This window comes from Rattus norvegicus, chromosome 17, assembly GCF_021556685.1.
Source record: "Rattus norvegicus strain SHRSP/BbbUtx chromosome 17, alternate assembly SHRSP_T2T, whole genome shotgun sequence".
Lineage (NCBI taxonomy): Eukaryota > Metazoa > Chordata > Mammalia > Rodentia > Muridae > Rattus > Rattus norvegicus.
This window is the reverse complement of record NC_141550.1, coordinates 5,373,950-5,381,974: the sequence shown is the minus strand read 5'-3', so window position 1 is coordinate 5,381,974 and position 8,025 is coordinate 5,373,950. Positions and strand designations below refer to the sequence as shown.

General features: G+C 47.8%; 1 long non-coding RNA gene across 1 annotated transcript; it reads right to left on the bottom strand.

Moving 5' to 3' along the window:
• Window positions 1–2,501: 2,501 nt before the first annotated feature.
• Window positions 2,502–2,911, bottom strand: LOC134482764 (uncharacterized). The gene is made up of 2 exons (XR_015641993.1): window positions 2,750–2,911; window positions 2,502–2,668 (listed from the first exon to the last, which is right to left on the bottom strand). It is a non-coding gene; the product is annotated as an uncharacterized LOC134482764 (long non-coding RNA).
• Between the last annotated feature and the right edge of the window lie 5,114 nt (window positions 2,912–8,025).

The following is an 8,025-nucleotide window of genomic DNA, read 5'->3' as shown; positions in this document are numbered from 1 at the left end:
CAGGCTGGACTTAAACCTGACCAGGAGAGGAGGGACTGCATCTAAATGCTGTCCTTCTGGGGACTTGCCCAGAGCAGTTTGTCCACAGAATAAAGTGACATGTCTGATCCTTTACTGTAAATTTTGTGTCCTGGAAAACAGATGTGACATTCATTCTAAAACAGTCTGAAAATTAGCACTTTTGACAAACAGCCACAGCTCCACACTTTAATCCCCTTGTTACTGTTATTCCATACAAAGGTCACGGAAAGTTTGTAAAACAGATACAAGCAGGCCTGTGATCCTGTTCCCATGTTTGCCCTGCACTCAGAAGGGCTCAGACAAAGCCACATTCCCTTCTGTTTCTGGGCTTCGGAGTTTCACCAGCACTCTAAGAAGCAGACCTCTGACTTAGCACATCACGCAAACACGAGAACACATGAACACGTGAACATAGGGTCTGCCTATGAAATGTATTTATCACGTCCTTCACTGTCTGTCCCTGCAACTGAACCAGAATAGGATGCTGTTGTAGAGTCAATGCCTAGCCTTACAACTTTGGTAAAAAAGGACTTTTAAATTGGAGAGAGAAGAAACTAAAGGAAAAGTTACATCAGAAGAGGGAAAAATCTTTCTGGGCCATTGTGATTATGTTACTTGTTGCTAGCTGGATCGCTGCTGTTGATAATCTATAATAACAACAAAAAAACTTAATTAAAATAATTCAAACCTTCCTAACACTCTGCTCTGAGCAAACCACTGGCAGGTCCTTTCCTGGGGATGAAATCTTGGACCTGAGCCAGTAGACCCACTCAGCTGGTAAAGGGCACCTGCCACCAAATCTGGTGTCCTCGAGACCCACATGGTGGAGGGACCTGCAGATTGTCTTCTGACAATACACCATAATAAATAGATAAATGTAATAAAAAATATTTTCTAAAAATGTAGGATTTGTTCTAGAGTGTTTCAAGCTGAACCTGGAAGATCTTCAAATGGGTCCTCCTTCACTGAATCATTAAAATATCTACAATATTCTAAAACTCTCACAAAAGAGCTGGGGTGCATCTCGGTTGTCAGGGTTTGCCTAGTAGACGAAACCGGTTTAATCCCCAGCACCACATAAAACCAGACACGGAAGCATAAACACCCGTAATCCTAGCAGTTTGGAGGTGGAGGCAGAGGATAGGAGATTTACGGCCATCATGTCTTCATAACAAATTTGAGTTGAGCCTGGAATGCCTAAGACCGTTCTAAAAAGGATCAGCAAAGAGCCACCCCCCCCCCACCCCCCCACCCCCCCCACCCCCCCCCCCCCGCCTATCCAGAACAACCACAAACTCTGATTCATATCCAGTTGGTGTGTCTCTTCTCTGCACCCAGAGCAGGTTGGAGCTAGACTTAAAAGTCTGGAACGAGGGCAGAGAGGAGGTCAGCTTCTTTCCGGTTTCCTAACTCCTCTCCCACTCACTAGCTATGGCCCCTCCCATTTTGGGTCCCTTTAGAGAGGAAGCAGATGATCTGAGAGGAACGATGGGACTGTGGAGCCTGTTTTAGCTGGTACTCATCCATTGTCATCTGTGGACTTTAAGAACGACTGGTGTCCACAGTTAATGCTTCCCTGTGGGATATCTAAATAGGTTCTTCAGAAATACTCAACTGGGAACTTCTACCCAATGGGGAAAGGCCTTCTCTTGAATTGACCGCTGGAGACTCCTTCACCACTCCTGCAAGGGTTTAGCATCCGTTCCTCTGGCTTAGATAACATGATTTTTTAAAACAATCCAAGAAATTTTCCTGTCACAGACTCGGTATGGCTGGCAAGGACCTGCCCTACAGAACAGTTGGTTCTGAACTAGCTTTGCCACGCCCCCTTCCTGTGTTCATGCCCCTTCCTATGTCCACGCCCCATTCTGTGTCCATGCTCCTTCCTAGGTCCACACCCCTCATGTGCTCACACCCTCCTATGTCCACGCCCCCTTGTGTCCACATCCCTCCCTATGTCCACGCCCCCTTCTGTGTCCATGTCCCTCCAGTGTCCATGCCCCTCCTGTGTCCACGTCCCTCCTGTATCCATGCCTTCCTGTATCCACATTCTCCTGGGTCCACGCCCTTCCTGTGTCCACGCCCTCCTACCTTTAATATTTCCTAGCAACAATCTAATACCAGCCTTTAGGTTGTAAACTCCACTGGGCACAGGAACGTCCCTACATCTCCATCTTAAAGCTTCTCCCATTGGTTTGAAGTCAGGTGGAGACCCGTACTCTCCCATCCCTATGAATTAAAGAGATGCACACCAAAGTGCTCCAGCAGCAGTTCTCCATCTTCTATGCCTCTCTGATGAGTGACAGGTAAGCTTTGGCCAGTGTCTAATGATTCCTTACTGAGATCTCCTTTCTGCTATGACCCCCCCACCCTCTCTCTCATATTTAGGCATTGGGTACCTACCTCATTATTCACAGCTTTTGTAAAGTCAGCCAAAACTGAGGGGGCAGGGGGGGGAAGGAGGCTCCATTTAAATCCCGTACAATAGCATGAAATTTAATAAGAGCATAGTGAGAGGGCTGGAACTGTCTTGGCTGGAAACTCTTCAAGGAGAGCAATGTTTGTTTGGATCAAGTTCCGTGAAAGGAAAGGCCGGAATGTTGTTAAAACTTCCCCGCGTTGCAGAGGAGAGTTTCTTCTAATTGTTCTAAAGATGGAAGAAAATTAAACAAAGCCAGTGAGATGGAAATCCCATCTACATTCCCCACTGCTAACCCAAAATACACACCGAAGCCTCCAGAGTGGAAAGCATGTGCCGCGTGAGCAAATGCATATGGAGACACGGGGCCAGCTCGGCTTCTCGGAGGCCCAGGTGGAGCACCGCAGCAGCAGGGAAAAAGAGCGAGCAGGAAGGAAGGGGAGCAGCCAGCCGCTCTGCAGAGAGCAGAGCGCTCAGCAGCAGGTTGGCTGGAACCAGAGCCTCTAAAGTTACCCAGAATGCTGAGCAGCAGGTTTGTCCCCACCCACCATCTAGATTGACAGCAGAGGGAACGCACTGCTGAGACAGAGTGACAAGCCACTGACAAGTTCCTTCTTGACCTTTGGCTCTGCTAGTGTAAGCCAATTTGGGCAAATATCTAGAGAGTTCTGAAGCTCTGATGCTGATGGAAACCTTATGATCTTACACTGAGACCACAGCCCAGAGCTGTGGACAGTACCGGGCAATGGTGGGCGCCTTCTGTGAGTTGTTTCTCGTTTTCCCTGTGTGCCTGACTCGTACCTTCTTTCTTACTACCGTAAGTCACCAATGGTGGTCAAATTGAAAATAAATTCAATAAAACTCAACACACTGGGCTTCCAACATGGCACTAAAAGCTAGATGACTTTGTGGAGACAGGGAGCAGAGACTCAGCGTAGGAGTAGGGACCCATAGCGGGGCAGAGTGTGGACTCAGTGCTCCCCTAACAAGCACAAAGGTCTTCAGGTCAGAGCACGACATGTAAAGGGGGTCGGGGATTTTAAACATGCGTCAGAGAGGGAGAGGATGCCGGCAGCATTTCACTAGAAGCATTATTTTCCGAAGTCAGAACGGTTTTCCTTAACAAGAAACATTTCGATTGAGATGCGGGAGGCTGTCAGATCTGAAATGACCAATATGTGAAAGAAGAACTAGACCTTTCCAGCCAGTCCTAGGCTGCTGGTTGACAGCAACGAGCAGGCGGTGTGGGTCAAAAGAGGTCCAGGTAGCCCCTCCTCTCTGTCCAGTTGTGAGATCTTAGGCAAGCCATTTACTCTCCTGGCTGTAGTTCATCAGATCTGCCAAACGGAGAGGTAAGTGGGGCTGGAGAGATGCTCGCAGGTTAAGAGCGCTTTCCCCAGGGGACCTGAATTCAGTTCCCAGCGTTCAAGTTGCATGGTTCACAATTGCCTGTAACTCCAGTTCTGGGAGATATACTGCCCTCTTCTGGCTTCCGTAGGTATCCACATTCACATAGCCCATACCCGCCCTCTGTGTGAGTGTGTGTGTGTGTGTGAGAGAGAGAGAGACAGAGACAGAGAGACAGAGAGAGACAGAGACAGAGAGAAGCTTCTAAGAAACTTTTTTTTGCCTAATATGCAGAAGTCATTTCACCCAGGCCCCTATAGCTAAGCGGCCCTGTGGCCTGTATTCTGCAAGCCGCCCCCAATCTTTGCAAGTGGTGATTGAGCACCACTGAGATTGGTATACTAGGGTAGATGGTACTTCAAACATTCAGCTGCTCTATACGATCTTTGATATCACTTCCCTTGCCGAGAATAAGTAATTCTACAAGCCTAGCATCCCAGGACTCGGGAGGCAGAGGCCAAGGGATTGCCAAAATTTGGATCCAGACTAGAATAAACAGAAAGTTCCAAGTCGCCTGGGGCTACATATAATGTTTGTAAACAACAAATGCAGCAGATCCATAATCGTCACAAGTACTTGCTACAAGGAAAAAGCAAAAGCCAATGTGCATGCTTATTCAGTATGGCTTTGTTTTTACGCCCAGCCCTAGCATCTGGGAACAAACACAAAGGCTTTAACCCGGGAATCTGGGAAGACAGACTATGGGAGTTGCTTGTTGACATCAGAAAAGGAGATAATTCCAGGTGTGGCTGTACTTTTTAAAGATTTGCTTCGTCGTTGTGTCTCATGTGTATGTGTGACGTATGCGTGCAAGCCGTACCCATGGGCATCAGAAGAGAGCATCGAGATCCCCTGGAGCTGGAATTAGGGAAGGTTGTGCGTCTCCATGTGGGTGCTGAGAATTGTATCGTTTTTCGCAAGAGCAGCCAGTACTCTTAACCAATGATCCTGCTTGATTTTTTTCTTTTCTTTTCTTTCTTTTTCTGTTTCTTTCTCTTTTTTTTTTTTTTTTTTAGAAAAATGTTGAGCCAGGCTGGTTTTTTTTTTCCCTCTGTAGCTTTAAAACAATCTCATTTCCACTGGAATCAGGATTCTTCTAGATTAGGCCACACTGATTTTTAAGAAGAACCACAAGGCTTCTGAGGTGCTAGCCTCTCACAGAACTGTGGGCTTCGTTAGGTATAATGGAGGAAGACGCTTCTGTTCCTTTACTCACAGGAAACAGGCTAAGCATTTTGGTTGTAGCGGTGCCATGAGGTAACTCAGTAAGCAGAGGCTGTGCCTTGGTCTCGCCTCCTGCTGATAATAAAATTGACACCAGGAGCAGAAAATACAATGTCTTACTGTGAACACTGGATTCGTTTATTTCCCTGGAAGTGGTGAGCTGTGGGTGTGGAGATGAAGTCACCACGGTTGTGGCATGGTTTGACAAACGTGCTCGTTTCTTAGACATGCTGGAAGTCATCTAAGTCTCTTCCCCTTCAGTGGCCACACAGCAGGAAAATGAATGAGTGGCCTAGTCTCAGGCACACCCGACCCTTCAGAAAGGTGACTGGAACATGCTACACTCCCAAATGTTCTAGTAATGGTTTTTTAACTGTCCTCAAAATAATTATCAATTTTCAATTTTTAACTTGAAGTCTTTTTGTTATTGTATTTTGTGTGTATGAGTGTCTGCACGTGTGTAAGTGTGCTTCACGGGTGTCTGGTACCTGCAGAGGCCCACAGAGGACATTGAACCTCCGGGAAGTGGGGTTATAGACAGTTGTGAGCCTGTATGTGGGTGCTGGGACCCGAAGCCAGCCCTTAAGCACTGAGTCCCCTCTCTGGCCCTGTGGATCGGAATCTTTCATTCTTATCTGATACATTAAAATTGACCTATAGTGTATTTGGTCGCGATTGTTCTCACTGTAAAAGCTTTGACTTACTGAAAATGAATAAGACTGGTAGGTTTTAATATCTCATTATTCCTAGATTCTTAAAGTCCTTTTGTGACCCTTTGACCAGGCTTGCTCCAAAAACAGAAGTAACCTGTGCTCACCTTTTGTCATCCCCCCTTCCCTGGTTCTGTGAAAACAGTAAGGAAGGGACCCTTAGGAGAGAAAAGCGCAGCAAATGGTCCAGGTGCCGCAGGTCTGCCATCTTCATGGCTGGACACTGTGAGACCTGCATGAAAAATGATGCCTAATGCTCAGATTTAGAGCAAGCGGGCTCCAGCTTGTGCGTCTGTGCAGCGGCGACTGGGCAACAGGTCTTAACCAGTTTTCTCTCGTGTCTTAGGATTCAATGTTCTCTCTTGCTCCACACCAGGATTGCCTGTCTTCTCCTCCTCAGCTGATGACAGTGATGTGGGGAGCCACAGTCACCAGGGCAGTTGTGGGAGAGGCTTGGTCCCTGAGAAGACTCTGCTGGGAGACCAAGCGAGCATAACCGGAAGCAAAGGCTGCCATCAAGCTCCACCCACTTTCCACGGGGCTCCGTGGCTCCTTTACCCGCTGAGCATCTTCACTGGGCTCTGTTCTTCTACTGGCCCCTTTACCCCCTTTTTTTTAAATGGAGGAAGGCGTGCCAGCAGCCAGGAGAATACCTATGAGATATGCAGGCTGAGTAATGTCGCAGAACACATATATGTTCTAATCCCAGGACTCTGTGGATGTCGGTTTAGGAATACTGCAGACTGATTAATTAAGCTTTTGAGGGGAGGGCATATAACGAGTCCTTAAAGCGATCACGTTGTTCTATATAGCCAGAAAGCCCAGGAGGAAGCTGAGTGGTCAGCGAGGTGATCTGATTGGACCATGAGACAGCTGTGGAACTGAAGAGGCAAGGGTTGACTCCTTCTTCTTGGAGAGAGTGCATCAGCCAAGGCATGCTGGTTTAGGACTTCTGGACTCTCTAAACATGACACCTGACACTAGCCTGTGGTGTAACCAAAAAAGAAATTAAAAACAAAAAAATAGAATATACCATTCAAAATGATTACTCTAAATGTTAAGAAGGAAAAGGTAAAAAGAGGAAAGGTGGTTAGTGGGGAAACAGAAGGAGCCTCCCCATCCACCTGAGAGGTAGGAAAGTAATACCTCTGTTCACAGCAGATGGGAGAGAAACACAAAAATATACACACGTGTGTGGAAAGGTGGTGAGACATTTACCTTCAGATTAAATGGTAGAAGTCCAAACAGAAAGTTTTAGAGGACGGGGTAGAGAAAAATCCAATGATAGACAGTTGTGTAATTTCCATATCCTATAAACAGCCAAGGACGAGCCCAGCCAGGAGCCACCCTCCTGCTCGGGGCTGGAGAGGGGGACAGGGACCAGTCAGGCACCTCCTGTGAGCAGCGCTCTGTGTTGGCCGCAGCTGCTGAGAGAGCTATCGTGTTTTATGGTGAGGAAAATTAGATTTTTCAGCCCCATCGATTCAGTCTCATATTCAAGTCATCACAGAGGAGAAGGGTCAGAAGGGGAGGGCAAGAGCTTCAGAGTGGGGGTGGGGCAAGGATCCCCAAAAAAGGCCCTGGCAATGCCCAGGAGTGAGAGGATGAAGGGAGGCACTGAGGGTAATGTCAGGACTGTTGTGTCAAGTGCAAGAGACGGAGCCTCCTCAGGGCACAAAGGGAGAGAGGTCGTGTGGCTTGTGAGGCTTACAGCGGGCTCTCCGGGATAATGTTCAGACTGCTCCACTTCCAGCTCACAGACATGGAGCCTTCCTGGGGTAGGTGGGCTACTTTGGCAGGTGACAGAAGGACTGACGGAGTCAAAGAACCGGTACCAACAGGGAAGGCGGGGGTGACAGAAAGCTGAAGGCCTGGGGTTGACCCCACAGTCCTCTGTGCAGGGTAAGCATGCAGGCTCAGAGCCTCTCCAGCAGGGAAAGCAGTTAGGACTGTAGTGCCCAAAGGACGTGTGGAAGTCAGATTGGTAGAGTGTGGGCAGACCAGCAATTCCCCATCTGTCCCCTCCCTCTTCGCTGATCGCCAAAGTGAAAGTGCACAGAAGCCAGAGAGCTCCATGGGTTTGGGGGTGTGAACCGTGGGAAACAGAAAAGTGCTTTCTGCTGTTACCTTTAACCACTATGATGTTTCAAACTAGCTAGATGAAGCCGGCCCTAGGTTCCACAAGAATGCATTACTGGGGTTCTGAAAAGCAACCAGTTTGATCTGTCTGTTACGTTACTAACA